Source organism: Pelobates fuscus, chromosome 9, assembly GCF_036172605.1.
Source record: "Pelobates fuscus isolate aPelFus1 chromosome 9, aPelFus1.pri, whole genome shotgun sequence".
NCBI lineage: Eukaryota > Metazoa > Chordata > Amphibia > Anura > Pelobatidae > Pelobates > Pelobates fuscus.
In genome coordinates this window covers 73,959,346-73,977,931 of record NC_086325.1, presented here as the reverse complement: position 1 = coordinate 73,977,931, position 18,586 = coordinate 73,959,346, and positions in this window count along the sequence as shown.

Sequence of the window (18,586 nt, the reverse complement as noted above, 5' to 3'; positions counted from 1 at the left end):
GCATGGGTTCAGGTTCTGGAAGAGGCGTTTGGCTACTCACCACTGGGTTAGAGAAACGAGGAGCTATGGACAAATTAGAACGTCTGTTACGTTGTTTGTTTTTCTCTCTCTCTCTGAGCCGGTTATCAATGTCTATCATGTAGGCAATAAACTCATTAAGATTAACCGGAAGGTCTCTAGCTGCAGTCTCATCTTGTATACTCTCAGCTAGACCTTCAGAGAAAGCAGCCACCAGACCACTATTGGTCCAATCAACCTCAGACGCTAATGTCCTGAACTCTATTGCATAATCGGCTACAGAACGACTGCCTTGCTTGATACTCATAAGGGCTTTGGCATTCTTCTCCCTGCCTTTAGGTTCAAACGTAGCCTTAAAGGCCGTAAGAAATGTACTGTAATCACGGGCTACTGCGTCACCACTTTCCCATAAGGGGTTAGCCCAGGTCAAGGCTTTTCCAGTTAATTGGTTCATCAGATAGCCTATTTTAGATCTATCTGTTGGGAATGAACCTGGGGAGGCCTCAAAGTGGTATTCAATTTGGTTTAAAAAACCTCTGAATTCCTTAGAATCACCTCCATAGCGAGGGGGCGGTGACAAGGTTATGGACGGTGGTTTATGTGGTACGGGAACCACTACAGGTGGCGGAACCACAGGTGGTACCGGAGGGACCTCTAAATAGGCAGTCCTCTGGAGCAAGGTCTGAAATGCCTGGGCAAATTGGTCTAACCTGTGGTCCATATCCTCCACCCTACTTTCACAGGCGATCATATGTTTGCATAGTTCTGCAGGATCCATGGCCATGTCGTAATGTCACGACTAGTAATGTGGTCCAGCACGCAGAAACTATGTAAACATATACATAGGTAAGAAAAGGATAATAACAGGATAGAGCGTAAACCGGACCTTAGAATGGCCGGACTAATACGCTAGAGACAGAGAATGGTCAAAGGGAAAGCCGAGGTCAAGGAAGCCAGAAAATACTCAATACCGATAAAACAAGCCAAGTCAGGGAAACCAGAGATCAGAATAACCAGGGAAATGCCAAGGATCAGGATACCAGGAAATCAGAATCACGGAAATAGCACTCTCAGGAAATCAGGAAACTGAAACCACGACAGGGCAAAGTACTGGAAAAAGCTAGGGGTTTAAATACCCCTCTCTAGGCTATGATTGGTCAGAGGGCGACCTCTGACCCCAAAACGTGCGTGTGCGTTGACGTCGTGACGTCACGCACACGTTGGTATAATGCTCGGGGGCGGAGCTACTCTTAGGCGCGACCACGTGGTCGGCGCCATGTTTGATTCGGGCGTGATGCCCGGAAGAATGGAAGGAGCGGTTCCCGGCTCGCCGACGAGCAGGTAAGCTCGTGTTGTCGGCGCGGCCGTGCCGGTCGGGCACGGCCGTGAGGCTCGGCGGGCCGGTGACCGCAACAGTATGGTTTTCTTTATCCATTTCTTTGAAGACATATACCTATTTGAATTTCATACTTGGAGCTACTATCAAGTTTCATACTCCACATACCCCAAGGGAGTGAGAGGCCTGATTTTCACCTTTGTTTGTGAGTTTAATACCAAAACCACCTATTCACTTATTTCATATCACAGTGTTATGCTATGATCTGTACATCTTTATTTTTTAGATTCTACCATATTCTTATATAGAATATTTCTACTCTGGTTATATTCCCAGGTTGTATACATATGTTGTATACTTATTGAATGTGGTCTCCACTTTGTTGTTTCTTGTTTCACTAATATATATGTTGTAGTTAGGTAAGGGCTCAGGTTTTGAATCCTGCTTTTGGACAGTCTTAGGGGTTGGTTGTTTTGCAGGACAGAATGACATAGGTGCCAGGAGCGTTTTTTACTTGCTAAGGCAGGGCTTTCACTCTCCATTTTGAACTATGTTCTCGGTAATAATTCATTTAGCTGTCATGATGGTTTGGAACAGGTTGGTAAAAAGCTGGTTAGCAGGATAGAAGCATAGGTCCACAGGAACTGAAGTCTTTCAGGATGAGCATCAACTTAAATGTAAAGGCCATGTGGTAAGTTCGGTGTAGCCTTTTGTAGCTTCTTGATTAGTCCAGGCAGGTGAAGATGACGAAGGTGAAATCCAAGGTTAGTGGTTAGGGAGGCCACTAGTGGTGCAGAGGTGGAACTAGGAAACAGGAATAAAATAACATGAACTTAGTTGTCAGGATAGGATCCTGACATTAGCTCTCTTTTTACACACTGACCCACAAGTCAGTTTCAGCACACCACAACCAGCTATTATGGTGTCATCTTGAACTCAAAACTATAGACCTCTTCATTAAACCTCATTATGTTGGGTAATTTTCGGCTGCTCTCTCAGACCACAAATGAGAAGGCTGTAAGCCTGGAGTTGTGGGTGTTTTTTTCCAGACCATTTATTCTTCACGGTTAGTAGTGGAGTGACATTAATGATCTTTTACACCTCCCCCCCTAATCAATGACTCTAATTATCTTTACCTTAGGTGAACCCTCTTTTTGGCGTGCCACAACCGACTAGCTAATTGTGGTGTCATCTTGAAATCATAACTATAGATCTCTTTATTAAACGTCATTATGTCATGTAATTTTCAGTTGTTGTCCACAACCACAAATTAATAGTTAGACTTTATAAATCATAATACTCTATAAACAGCCACCAGCCTAACCCGTCCACCAAGCAACGACACAACTGACCTACCCACTACCATCACATCTAACCTCCATGCCCTCCTTAAGCATGTCAAGCAGAATCCTGATATTATTCACAATCCAATGCCTCAGACTGACTCAGTTCTTGCCAGTACCTAACCTAGCTATGCCACCTTCTGGGTCTTTGCACTTTTCCTCTTACAATGCATGGCCTACGGGCGCAGGGGAACTAAAGTTTTACTTACCTAAATCTATCCCGACAGTCTTCATCGGTTGGGTACTCTTCAGCTGCAGGCGCTTTATCTGCCAGAAGTGCATGTCAGTACTGTATTCCTGCACATGCACAAGAGTACAACACTGATTTCTATGGAGGATCATAACTCCACAGACAATTCCTCTTTCCTCACAGCCATGACAGCTGGATGAAATAAAAAAAAAAACATGACAGCATCATCGTCTTTTGTCCCTACTTTGTGTTATAATATCTTTTAAATGCATTGGGATTTCAGTTCCAACACAGTCCATGTATTTCATAAAGAGTTTATATTTATGAAATACTCTTTTCTTATTTTGGGAAAGACTCTAAAAATGGGGCTTTATATTAGGTCTTCCAGAAAGGGTTCTCCGAGGTTTTTCTTATAATCTATTATGTATTTTCTTGGTCTTTACAATCTTTATGTGGCTGAGCAATGACACAGTCCAGTATGCTCAACTGGGAGCACTTCTTCTCTAAAACTGGGCTTGATTTAACAAATATAAAAAAACAAGGAAAATAATAATAAAAACATATGATAGCCATACCCACTATCCCTAGCTATCCATCGATCCACAGGATTCCCCACAATCATCCATCTATAAACTGTACCCTCAGCCAGCCATCCACACCCATTCCCACAAGTCAACTACAGTACATATTACCCAAAAAGTATATCCGGGTGCCGCACGCTCCCTCTACCAGCACCTTCAGCTCGCCATCATTAAATGTGTCCTTCCTTTTGCTCTGCCTAGTGCTCAAATGGAGACATGTGTTGCACAACTGGGATCACACTTGTGCAACATGTGTCTCCATTTGAGACTTAAAAGGTTCCTGCCATGTGCAAACTAAATTTCAGAAGTAATCAGGGCTACAAATAGGATGTTTCACCCAAATAGCCCATGAAGGAAGTATGAGCAAGTATGTTCAATTCAATGAAAGTTTTACATAATCATCACAATGTAAATTGCTAGCAATGTCAGTGATATCTCCAGGCTGAGCTGAAAATGCAAGCAAAACACAAATTACTCACATTTTGCTACAAGATGTAAATTGGACGAATAATCTGAAGATTTTAGATTCTAAAGTCTTCAGATCATTCGTCCAATTATATCTTATTTAGAAGAACACAATAGTGTCAGGAAAGCAAACATATATTCCTGACACTAAAGTGCTGATGTGGCTGTCTAGGTCCCCGGCCCCACTTAGATCGCTCTACAAAAGTAGAGCTCACCTTTTTTTTTTATTATTTCAGTCAATCCAATGTTTTCCCTTAGGAAATCACTGGGAGGCTATTGCGCATGCGCAGCAAGACAATGCACTGTGCCAATCAGCATTTTCTCATAAAGATGCATTGAATCAGAGCATGGAGACACTAAACGCCAGTGCTGCACAGTGTGCACAGCACTGACACAAGAAGCACCTCTAGTCTGAGTGATTTAAAAGGCAACGTTTGCAATGAAAAGCCTGCAGGGACATGCTATATTTACCAGAACCACTGCATTAAGCTGTAGTTGTTCTGGTGACTATAGTGTCCCTTTTACAGTTATGTAAAAATGTGTTAAATTCACTTTCACTTATTCGGCCAACAACAAGTTTCATGTGAATGTGAGCAGAAGAAATGCAACATCACCACCTAGTGGACAAGTGATATAACTATAAATCCAGCTGAATGCATTCCCTTCTCTCCTTTCAGATTTAGATCTGTGTTGGCTAACATTTGATGTGAATAACATTTGTACCAGCCCCCTGTAGTTCCCAGCTACAATGCCAGATGATAACCGTTACTAATTTAGATGAGGAGTGGATCGTTTAAAGGAACACTCCCAATGTTTACAAATAAATATATGTATGTATTGAGAATTTCCTTTTAATTTCTTGTTTTTTTAGAGCCCATTTAATTTTTTCCAAACAATAAATTGGTCTTCGTGACGCAGCCCACTACTTGCTGAGATAATAGGAATCAATGATCTTGCGTCCAATCCAAAGCATTTTATAAAGTAGCATTGGGGTCCCTAACCAATCCAATTCTTCTTATTCCTTCTTATTGCTTCTTATCCAATCCGATGCTTATTCTTGTTCCTTACACTCTGAATGCACATTCAAAGTGAGTGAAACCACAAATCTTTCTTGCTGCTTGATTCACAGCCGATATGGTGCAACTAAGGGATTTTATAAAAAACGTCAATTTCTCTTAAATTTTAAAAAAATTTGACAAAGGAAACCTGCAGTTTACTCGTATGGGACCGGAATATTCTTTAAGATATTGAATATATCTGTAATGGGGAGATTAGTTAAATTAATTACCTATGTAACCCAGTATCATACCCTGTTATTTGAAAGTCTGCATTCATTTGAACTAATGGTGCACTGAAAACTTTGAGATCTATTCACTAAACAGCTTGTTGGGGTAACAAACATTTGTCTAAAATAGCAGAGTAGGAAAAACAAATTTAACATGGCTGAATAATTTCTAACTTCTTAAAGATTGTCATCCAATTAAAACAAGTCACGTTTTTAGTGAATGATCCCCTAATTGTTGCTACTAACTGGTTTAGTGATAATGAGCTACAAATGATATGATAACGAGGTGTTGTTGTCTCACACTTTCAGTTAAAGACTCTTATTATTAATTGGAAACAACTTGCTTTTCAGTAAATCACATTTAAACTTAATTCTACGTGAGTAACACAGGGAATGCAAATAACCCCTGGTACAGTTTCAGATGTTAAAGCTTCATGATTGACAAGCAAGGTGGCCATCAAACAGTGCTATGAAAAATGTGTGATGCTGTACCCCCAAAACACGGATCTTCCCAACCAGCATTATTGATTACTAGCTGCGCTTCCTATTAGCCAAGATTACTTATGAGACTTCTACATGGGTGCTTTAAGTCCCAAGTAACCAAACTGAAATGAAAACTTGAGCATTTTCTCCAATTCTTCTATTTTTATATAAAATTTTGATTTCCTTTTACTGAATAAACCCGCCTTTGTTTTATTTACTTAATGAACAATGCTGCAGAATATGCTGGGATTTTTTAAACAATATCTTTTTAGCTCTTTATTTATGACAATTCAAACCGAGACTTAAACCTGTGCAATTAATTAAAATATACGGTGGCAGAGGGTGACTCCAATAATGTCCTACATGGACATTGCTTTATATTGAGCCAGGACATTAGTGGTATTATATAAATGGCTACCCCCCAATATAGTGTACGAACCATCTGTGCAGACACTTCCCCAAAGCAAACTTTTACTGCTATGGATATAGACTGAAAAAAAGATATGTAGATGACTTTCACTACATGGGATGGTAGGACGTGCTGGTGGATGTCAATCTCTTGTTACTGCTTGGACCCTTAAAATGGGGCATATTCATATTTATATTAATTCTCTGCGATGGCATGGATTATTTTGGTCAATGTATTTCCATTTCTATTCAGGGATCGATTCACTGTAACCATTATTCATTACCTAATAAAATCCAACTCTGCTCTGTAATTGCTGTTCGACTGTTAATGTCCTGCATAGTGCCTCCTGTCCAGACTATTCCCTACAGACAGAGTGCCACTGGCAGAGCTAATTTGACTTTTAGTTTACTATTAGGGCCAGGAGTCATGAAATTTTTACTCAAACCCCGGCAGAAGGCACACTAACATGGACACATCTGTCGGAATATCCTCTCACCCCAAGAGAACAGAATATTTACTTCTTTCCTGCCTTCTACTGAAATGGATGTCAGCTGGTATATACAGTTATCTTTAGAAGCTTGTCATTTAATATTCAGTCAATGAAAATGGCTAATATCTGTTTTATTTAATTGAAAAATAAATACAGATCTATAACACATCTGCTAGATTATAGATGAATGGACATATTTTTCACAGGTGGTACCGCTTGTGTTGACATATTACCAATTCGAAAGCAGGCATTTTGGTGATATTAAAGGCCTGTCCCAAGTCTTGATAATTAGTATCAGTATGTATTATCAGAATTGTCTTGGCAATATAAGAAGCATGATGCCTGTATAGTATAAAGCATATCTGGTGCAGGACCACGCTCCATGGCTGAAAATGCTCAGCTGCCGCTCTCTATCAGTGAGCTCAGTCCTCATAGCTCTTCTTTAAAATTCTCTTGCAGGAGATTGGTTGCAGGATATGCGGCCTTGGCTGGCCTTAGACACCCAGATACGTTGTCAAACCAAATGTGACAACTTACTGTGAGTCTGCGCCAGGGTCCTCCTGCCACCATAACCATTACAACGGACTTAAAATGCAGACCAGATCCATGCAACAATTTTAAATCTAACAAAACGTGAAAATCCAAAATATGATTAGATGTATTGGTAAATTTAATGTTAATTTGGTGTTAACTGTGGAATATACCATTACCAATTAAAGGCTTTTACACCATTTCTCTTCCACTCTAATGGCTAACGTACACCTTTTAAAACAGCATTATATTAGACCATGGGAATAAAAGCCTCACTGAAAACTAGAGAAATCTCTTGAGAAATCTCAATATATTTGCCTTGCAAAAAAACAAAACACTTTCTAACTAAATAAATTGTCCAACACTCCTTCTCATGACCTGGTTCTTAATCTATGTGATTTGAATGTTTTAGTTTGTTTTGCAAACAGGTCCTGTGTGGATGTATCTGTCTTTAATGGTGATACTTTGTAAAGCCAGCAGTTAGCCCCCACAGAGATCAAAGCTCTGGGACATCAGATAAAGAACAGGACAGTCCAGTCATTGTCCCAACGTATCCCTCCACTAACACAGATATATATCATTAGCCGAGCAGACAGCCAGCCACCTAGAATGCATTGTGTTCCAACCTCTTCCTCTGTCCCTCCCTAAACTATCACCTCATTCACACTTTCATTTGGATTTCAAAAGCTGGGTCCTTCCCTGTGTTGTGATGTTAATGGCACCTTCCAGTGTCCTGCTGACATTAAAGCAACCAGGTCAGGGAAAAAATTGAGAACAGAAAGAGGCTCTCTTATGGGCTCTTGTAAGGTGAGACTCATCAATGAATAAGAATCCGAGACCCTGAGCTTTGGGGTAGTTTTATTAGACTGCCACAGGCAAACAGGAAGTGACACCAGGTTCCCAGTGTGCTTTGTGTAACTAGATACTCTCACCCGTTTTTCTTTTTGTGTCCCTTGTCTATGTGTTGCATAAACTATATCGGAATAATGCAGAGAGGCGTTCGTTAAATATTCCGTATATTATACTTATTCAGTAAACTGAGAATTGTACAAATCGTAGGCACAAATAAACAAAATGGTAGACTTTTATAAAGCAAAATTCATTCCATTGGTTAGTTTGGCCTACAATAAATAAATGAAACAGGGGGAGGCTGCATTCACCCGAACATGCATAAATGGGGTGCTGCTGGGGGCCAAATTATACAATACACAAGATCCAGTGCACTCACCTATCCACTAAACAGCAACTTCAATGTTGACAGATTTTATTAGTTGTAAAAAAAAACAAAAAACACCTAATCTAGGCAAAAATAATGGGGGTTTAGTTACTAGAATAGGACCTGCCAAAGATGGGGTACATTGACGTTGTGGAAGGCTTATGCAATGTATGATCATATAATATAACTAAACCCCCCATTATTTTGCCTAGGTTAGGTGTTTTTAAAAATACTAATAAAATCTGTCAACATTGAAGTTTCTGTTTAGTGGATAGGTGAGTGCGCTGGATCTTGTGTATTGTACAATAAATAAATGATGACACTGATGTCAATTTAAACACCCTCGGAAGTTGGACTACAACCCTTGCAGAATAATGAGGGCCATAATGCTCTAGAAACCAGTATAACCTGATGCAGGGAAATTGTTTCTATAGAAATAAAATGCACATTTTTGGTTTCAAAGTTATTTTTTACACACTTTATTTATGTCTGCCATATGTTTAATTAGATACAGTCATTATACCTAGTGATTTAACCTACTTAGAGATCTCTTCTTCCCCATAAATGAGGATTACCAGTAACACCAAGGGAATCTACCATATTTGTTAATGAACCTACACATTCGACAGCCCTGTCCATTGACGGTCTTGATTTACAAGATATCCAGTTTTACCCCTTTCAAAAACTTTATCCTTAACCTTTTTAACCCCTTAAGGACACATGACATGTGACATGTCATGATTCCCTTTTATTCCAGAAGTTTGGTCCTTAAGGGGTTAATTTCCCCAGTCAATTTGGTTTTGAGAATATCTGTGCTTTAGCATACGTACCATAATGTAGTTGCAAACACTACACACATTAACCATTCACAGTTATTTTTTTGGCTATCCAATTTTAGGTGAAAACGTCATTTAAAACAGGTTCCTTAGTAATGTTGCAATAAAACTTCCACCATAGCTCCTATCCACAGGTAATGTAGTCAGTTTTATATCTGCCCAACCTTACTGCTGAGAGGCAATCCATAGCTCGGCCTATCATCAGATCATTGTCAACACAGCGGTCTAAAACGGAGCTAAGTGCTTATTTTCTGGTATGCATTCATGTGCTGGGGCATGAGCATTTAAGGGACACTGTAAACAATGTAATTGCTTTTTCTCATTTAAGTAGTTGTAGTATCTGGTTTCCCTGGCACTGTCCTTCTATTGATAAACTGCATTTAATGCTAATTGAGAACCCCCAATAGCCATCCCCTCTGTGCTGCTCGGACTAATGAGGAAGCATTAGCCTGTGCAGCAAAGGGCGGTAGTGACTGGCTAAGACTCAGTGACAGACAACCACTTTTAGCCTATCACAGTTGCCCATTGATGGTATGAATTGGTATGACTAAGGAAGTGTTCAGTCTCTACTATCGTCACACCTCCTGGGAGGGCCAGACTGTGGGCAGCCAGGGACCCTTATATAGTGTTAAACTGCTCAAAAATGGTTTAACATTGAATGGAGGGACAGTGCCACAAAATCCACGTCTCTATAACTAATTCAATGAAATCACATGTTTGTAGTGCCCCTTTAATAAAATGCATTTTTGTTGAAGAGTGAGATCTCTCTGACTAATGCTTAGTAAATCTCGCTAGACCACACTACTTAGATGAATTCCGTTTCTTTAGATTTATGGTGTAGTAATGTGGCATAATTATAATCAACAAATATTTCAGTATCTCATACTACCTATTCACCAAACTTGCACATTAGTCCTATGAAAAGTTATTACAAAGTGATTTAATAATGTAAAACAATTTAAGAATACTTATCATTTCTGTATCACTGGTACCAAACACGGGATATTCTGTTGTGCTCTGCCGTGCTTTATTGTGTATTATTTTATTTTGAATTGTCATTGTTTCTGTATTGTTCACTGTTTATTTTTCTTTACAAACAAATCATTTTGATGGAAAGTAAGTACACTGGAATGGTAACTAATTGTTTACAAACTGTTTAATATGGCATCCTCATTATGTCAGAGCTGCCTAATGTGACACATACTCAAGCTGTAATCAGAGCTGTCAACTCCATCCTGGGAGAGCACAGTGTTCATTCTAACACGTGTACAAAGGCGAATGAATCATTTTATCTAACCAGAAACTGAAATATAGCAACTGTGAACACAAGAACAGAGAATTTCACAGGTTAGGGTAAGATAGGTAAGCTGGAGAATTGGCTTTAGCCTAAAATTACTCATTCTTTTGTCAGCTCTTTGCATTGGTTAGAGAATGAAACCCCAAAGTATTACATCCCAGATGCTCATCTTTTCCATAGTTTGGACTAGTATTCAAAAAATAAAGCTAGCCCAAATGATTTATGTATTTTTAACTTTCTTTCTTTCTTTCTTTGTTTTTGGTATTTTACAGACATTTTAAGGCAAGTAATAGGGCTCTAAACACTAAAAACACCAATACACTAGTCAGATGCATAGACCAAATGACATGAGCCGTACCACCATGCCAGCCAGGGGAAGCTTCATTTCTGCAGATTGCCAGAAAAAATTTAAAAGGTCTTCATTGGCGGCTCATCACTCTGTCTTGATTACTGAATAAAGTGCGAATTGCAAGGTGAACAAAATTCCAAATTAAAAAAATAATCTCAGTCATCTTTTTTTTTTTTGTGTTCAAATATTTTGGCCTAAAAATTTGAATTCCTATCATTTCATACTATCATTTAGTGAATAAACAATTTTTTGTATGTTTGGAAGAGGCTTGGGATAAAGTCTAATTATGTAAATATTAGTAGAATTGATCATCGGAAAATACATCTTTGTGAAAGGCCTTATTTTGGTGATTTAAAAGAGAAATATATTTTAGTTATTTTACAGGTGACTGATTTTTACACAGAATTTGCTTTACAAATGTTTGCATTTAAAATCTCACTTAAAGGATCACTATAGTGTCAGGAACACAAACATGTATTCCTGACACCATAGCGGTAAATCAACTATTTAGGTCCCGGACCCCTCTCTTTAAAGTAAAAAGGTCATTTTAGTCACCTTTCTTCCAGGACCGCACCACGCTCACTGCAGCTGGCCCTGCCTTGCTCAGCCTCCTTGGCTGAGATCATTATTTTTGACAACCTCAGCCAATCCAATGCAGGAGGCTATTGTGCATGCCTGGTAAAACCCTGTGCTGTGCCAATCAGCATCTTCTCATAGAGATGCATTGGATCAATGCATCTCTATGGGAAATGTTCAGTGTCTCCAGGCCGAGCGTGGAAACGCTGAATGCCTGTTCTGCACACTGTGCAGCACTGGCACTGGATGCACCTGTAGTGGCCGTCTGAGTGACTGCCACTAGTAGTGTTCCTAGGTAGTAATGTAAACATTGCCTTTTCTAAGATAAGACAGTGTTTACATTAAAAAACCTGCAGGGACATACTATAGACATCAGAACCACTACATTAAGCTGTAGTTGTTCTGGTGACGATAGTGACCCTTTAAAGGGAACCAGCAGTCCCGAAAATAATATTCCATTGCAGTAACCTTGCCCTCTTTTCACCCCCTTCTATTTCAGAAGATGCAGCGTTAATATATTTTCCTCACCTTGTTATCAGCACAGAGACACTCTCGTTGCAGCAAGTATGCTGTCGTCTTGCATCTTCATAGAAGAAGCATTATATCCTCATAGAGAAGCATTATAGATGAGAAACACACGTGTGACAAATGCAGTGCTTCTCCATTTAAATGCTCTCTATGTGAAGCATTTATTGAAAAACTGAGTCTGACTGGGTTATAAAGGCGGAAGCCCCCTCTAGTGGCTGTCCAGAAGACATTGCAATACTAAAACTAAAGGGTGACAACTGTACCAAGACCAGTTTATTGAGATAAAGTGTTCTAAGTGCCTTTAAGAAGGTTGCTGTGAATATTGCAACCCTGTAGTAAAACCACAATACAAACGGTATAATGGCATTATAGCTCTTGTTATAATGATGGGCATTTTACTGCAGTACCTAGTACTATAATATCACCTGGTACAGCACTATACATTATGATGTATGTTTAGGGATAATTAGAATTAGGTCCGCTTTGGGTGAATAGGGATTTAAGAGCCTACAACATGTTGAAAATAGGTCCCCAGTTTCACTGTCTTTTTCAGACAAACTTAATCTGATTTAGAATCATGGGAGTTCCAGACCATAGCATTATACTATCTTATGATTGGGCTGTCACCTATTGTACAGAGATGTGGAAAAGATGAGTGATTTATTACTAAAAGCAACAATAAAACAATATTATAATATTGTGTAACAGTAAAATGATAACACAATACAATAAAATACAAAAATGGATCTATATTGTTTTATGTTCCTGAATCTTAGTGACCATATAATAGCACATTCATTATCATTACTAAGTGCTTCCTTCATAAACATCGCAGTTCATATGTTTAATAGTCTACTACACACAACTCATTCTTATACCATGAGTATATCTTGTAGTGTTGGCATTTCATAAATTAAATGAATTACCTTGTTGTTGTTTTTTATTTTATTTTTATTTAAACACTCTTGAAGGATATAAATTTTTTTTTTTAAATTTAAAAAAAAAAAATAAAAACATGGCAGGAGACCAGATATTCATGGTTGCTTTTATAAATAAGTGCCTTACTGATTTTATGTATGCATGTCCATTTTATTTTCTAAACTAGATGTTACAATTCCACAAAATAAGGGTACACTAGCCAAGACAATCACATATTTCAGAGATATATATTCTTAAATGTTATTATGTTATTTATAATGACAGGGGTTTTGTAAGTGCAATGTAACATTTGTAATGTAGTGTGTGTGTGTGTGCTAATTTACGGATTGTGTGTACATACATATATGTCTCATGTGTCCTGATGAATGCCCTGAACTAGGGCTGAAACGTTGACCTTGGATTGACAGAAAATAAACCTCATTGCTTGGAAGACCTAGAGTGCCGGTATTTTTCTCTATTTTATTAAATATATATATATAGAGAGAGAGAGGCAGATAAAGAGAATGGATGCTTGCTGCATTTCAGTTTGTCTTTCAAACATATTTGCTATGATATATTCATTATATTATTATTATGGGAGATGGCAGATGTAATCTAAAAGATATTTCAGATTGTATAAATATTATAAACCAGATGTTATATTTTTGTGTAGCGTTACAGAAGAAAACACTTATCTTAATTAGAAAAATAGGGAAAATGCATTGGGGGAAGAGCACACACCTTGTATATTACTCTGAATGCTATGTGAATTTTACTAATAGACTGATAGAGATAGACCAGGCACATCATGCATAACAGTGATATTTTGAATGATGGTGAGGAGTGACTGGATTATAAAAAGATGGATTTAATGCATACAAAGAGAATTTAATGTGGGGGAAAAAAACATTTGGCACATCATGTTCCTGATTCCTTCCCTTGTTGCTTTATAAACCAAATACTTTAAATTAGAGGGACACTATAGACACCCAGACATCTTCATCTCATTGAAGTGGTCTGGGTGCAGTGTCCCTGCCCCCCTTAGTCCTGCAATGTTAAACATTGCAGTTTAGAGAAACTGCAATAATTACCTTGCAGAACCAAGACTGCCCCCAGTGGCTATCAGACAGCCACTAGAGGCGCTTCCAGAATTCTAAAAGACTCTGAGTGCTTTAAACAACGCTAGATGTCCTTACGCATGAGAACATAAGGACATCCTGCATCAGTAAGTCCCCTACTAGTACTTTTACTGCATGACGGTCTATGCCTTCCAGGGGCATTAAAGCCCTGCACTGCATGACATCATAGACCGTCATGTGGTTGTTAAGGGGTGAAAGGGACTGCCCGGGCATCTGAGCTGCAATCAATTGTTAGCTTGTTTGAGCAGGGTCATCATCAAACTAATGTTCCTGTAATTGTCTCATTTATTGTTAAATTTCCCCCATTTAAAATATTGTAAAGCACTGAGGAATAAGTTGGCACTGTATAAATGTCTGGTCTTGCTTCTAGTGTAGAGATTGTAGAGTAGGAGGTGTAGATTAATTGCATTACCCTTGAATAAACATACAATGTTTTTTCAAATACGTGAATAGAAAAAAGTATATTCTTGATGTGGCTAGTCATAGCATCTCATTCATTAAAAAAATAAATACATGAAAAAAACAAAACACAAGCACAAGTGAATAGTGTCAGAGAAGTCGTACCCCAACACGTAGGAAAATGGAAACCCACAAAAGGTGGATCCGAAAGACATATTACCAAGCCTAATAATGTCTGAACTTAACCTTTTTAATTAGCTAGAAAGGTCAGATATAAAGAAATACACAAAGTTAAGACAAAGCCGGGTCAGGATACCAGAAAACACAAGTCAAATACGAAGCCAAAGTCAGGATACCAGAAATCACAAATCAAATACGAAGCCGAGGTCGAACACAGGAAATCACAAGGGAATCTCAAGAAGCACTAAATGAGGATCTAACAAGAAACCATGATAGGGCAATGAATGGAGGCTAAAGCAAGCCTTAAATAGGTTCAAAAGCGTTCTAATTGGTCCACGTCATCTCTGCAACTCCAAACAGCATTGGGTCGCCTAGATGATGTGTGGAGTGTGTCCCTTTAAGGTCATGACGTCATGGCATAATATTTTATTTATAGGGGCTGCAGTTCGTCCTGCGAACCAGCAGAGGTAGCCATTTGCAGGACCGAAGGTAAACAATCTATTCAGGCCACTCGGCCACGTGAAGCATTCGGGCCTCGCAGCCTGAGGACTGAGGTAATGCGGCCACAGTCATCTGCTTTCATTCTCATGCAAAAGTGACTCAACTTAATTATTAAGTTAACACTATAATCACTACAGAGGTTCTGGTGCCAGAAGAGGATTGGCACCATCCCAGTGTAATTTGTAAAACCATTTAAAAATAATATGAGAACTTACCTGTGTCCACTGGGTGCCACTTGGCTCTATTCTACTAAACAGACCTAGACCTACATGACCCAGTTTTGTTCAGTAGAGCTTACCAGATTCTCCTGCATGAGAATCCTGGACCAGAGTATGCCGCCCTGGTCACCCAGCAGGACCAGGTAACTTGTTAAACTGTTCTAAAAAGGTTTCCCAAATACAGTATGATAGTACCAGGACAGTCTTGACATCATAAGCACAACAGTGGGCTGTAGTTATTATGGTGGTTGGTGTGTTCCTTTAAGTAAATAAGATGCCAGAGGAGTGCACACAGCAGGAGGAGAGCTGGACTCCCGAGTAAGGGTTAAGTGTGTGTGTGTGTTGCATATACGTCAGTGTTTCTGGACGTGTATGGGTGCTCATGTATATATGTGTGTCAGAGCGTTTGTATGTGCATGTGTGTGTGTTTGTATATATGCATCTGTGTGTGTCACTATAATTGTTCATGTGTGTCAATTTGTGTATAGCAATGTGTATTTTTGTGTGTATGTGTCTGTATGCATCTCTGTGTGGCAGTATATGTCGTTGTATCTATGTGTGGCAATGTGCCCCTGTATGTGTGTGTGGAAATGCAAGTGTATATGTGATCACGAACTTGCATACAAACACCAAATAAACACAAATGCAACCCTGCATTCAAACACAGAGACTACACACAAACACGCACCTGCTTTCAAATACTGACACTACACGCAAACCCACCCCTTCATTCCAACACTCTAAAAACACACACCCTCATTCAAATGCCAACACTACACATAAATACATCCCAGCAACATTATGCACAAAAACACCCTTGCATGCAAAGCGTAACATTACAAAAAAAGTTGAGATCTACCTTTTGGATATTCTTCTCTAAAAAAAGAGGCCCAAACATTTTTTTGCCCCTGGACCCTCTCTAAATTATTTCTGCCACTAGAGACCAGGACTGTACTGCAGCATCGAGACTTGAAAAGGTTTTTATGCATAATCTCTGTAATAAACAAACAAACAAACAAACAGTAATGGGCTCTAAATTCATCCTGACTTGTCCTTTTAAACTGGCTGCAACAGACTAACTTCACCTTCCAAGGCCAATCATGACCTTGTGATAACCCATGAGAGGAAACAGAATCACTCAGTTAAACAATATAGAGGGAGGAGCTGCCCCTAAACTCAATGCAGACCTTTGTGAATGACAATTGTAACCAGGGAGTGTTGCATTGTATATTCCCTCTTAGACACAGGAGCTGCAGGGAACCCATCACACAGCAGACCTCCTGACCTTTCAGGAAAGTAATGCTTTACATTGCATTGACTGGTGCTGGGCTTCTGGGCCTAAATCTGCCATGCAATCAGTTACCAGAGTCTAGAAAAAGTTTGGAATGGAGGGAGAATAGTTAACAGCAAAAAAATATCATATGAATCAGTCCAGAAACACCTCAATGTACTATATACCAGTGGTCTTCAACCACTGGCCCGCGGACTGGCGTCGGTCCGCTAGAATGTATTTCCTGTGCGCGAAAGCTTTCATTGACTATACCATCGGATGAAAGCTTCCGCGGACCGGTACTAAATTGCCGCAAAATATTTCCCCGATGCTATGATCTTATGATCATAGGAACAGGGAACCGTGCCTCCCTCTCCCCAGAGATCTCCCTCTCCGGCCTGCTAGCAGTGTAATGCTGGCAGCCGGAAGGGGAGGTAGGGAGGACCCAGGGGAGCTCTAACCTACAGCTCCGCCAGGTTCTCCTCTCCCAAGCTCTGAGCATTGCTGTGGTTACCATGACAACTCTCCAAATCTCGCGAGAGTCAACTCTAGCAGCTCCTGAGGCTACTAGAGTTCACTCTCACCACCAGGGCTTCCCCACCAGGAATTGCAGGAAATGTCCCCATTCTAGGCAAAGGTAAGCAGGGAGGAGGGATATCAAAATGTTTTTTTGTTTTTGTTTTTTTTATTAAAACTATACATACATTTATTAATCTACCCTCCAACCCCACAGACCCATAGTTATTCTCCCCTATACACACACACTGCCCCCCATACACACGCACTGCCCCCATACATACGCACTGCCCCCAGAAAACACACACACATTGCCCCTCATACACACACTGCCCCCCCATACACACACACTGCCCCTATACCAGGGGTAGGCAACCTTCGGCTCTACAGATGTTGTGGACTACATCTCCCTTGATGCTTTGCCAGTAATATGGCTGTAAAAGCATTATGGGAGATGTAGTCCAAAACATCTGTAGAGCCGAAGGTTGCCTACCCCTGCCCTATACAGACACACTGCCCCCATACACACACTGCCCCTATACAGACACACTGCCCCTATACACACACACACTGCCCCAATACACACACACGCTGCCCCCTATACCAATACACTGCCCCCCATGCACACACACTGCTCCCCTCTCACACACACACACACACACACACACACACACAAACTGCACCCCTCACACATACACACACACACAGCACCCCTCACACATACCATTGTTTTTTATGTCTGGCTGAGGCCGGTCCGCAAAATATTTCTCCTCTTTTCGCTGGGCTCTATAGACTTCTTCAACCTATCGTTCCTGTAAGTTTTCTTGTAATTGTCCTATTTATAGTTAAATCCCCCCCTCTTATAATATTGTAAAGCGCTACGGAATCTGTTGGCACTATATAAATGGCAATAATAATAATAATAAGAATAATAAGAATAAGAATAATAATGCTTTTATTCTGCATCCCACACTTTATTGATGGTAAGTGGAAGGCATCTCATGAATATTGGTTTGCTGTTTTTGTCGGTACCAGATAGTGTGCGCTAAGCAGTACATTAGCATGACCTGCATCACATGTTGCTGATACTTTTAACCCCTTAAGGACACACGACGTGCCTGACACGTCATGATTCCCTTTTATTCCAGAAGTTTGGTCCTTAAGGGGTTAAACATGGAAAAATGGTCCTGAGTCTTTTTAAAGGTTCTTAGGATTGAAGAGATATGCATGAGACCTTCTCCAGAAGGTCTCCTGCCATCTATGTTCTTATTCTTTTCACAGTCTGTGAGAGTCATACCCAATGGGCGTTGATCACTTCCAGTACCCTCTACCAAGCTGTCTGTCTGTAACAGCCACTCACCCTCATCTCATTAAAGCTTCTTTGGTGTCATCATTGTGACAGGACATGTTCCAAAGCATTGATTTTGCATTTGCATCTTATTTAAGATTGACTTGCTAATCCTATATAAATCAGAGGCCCCACCATTATGATGCCTTTCCACAATTTTCGCA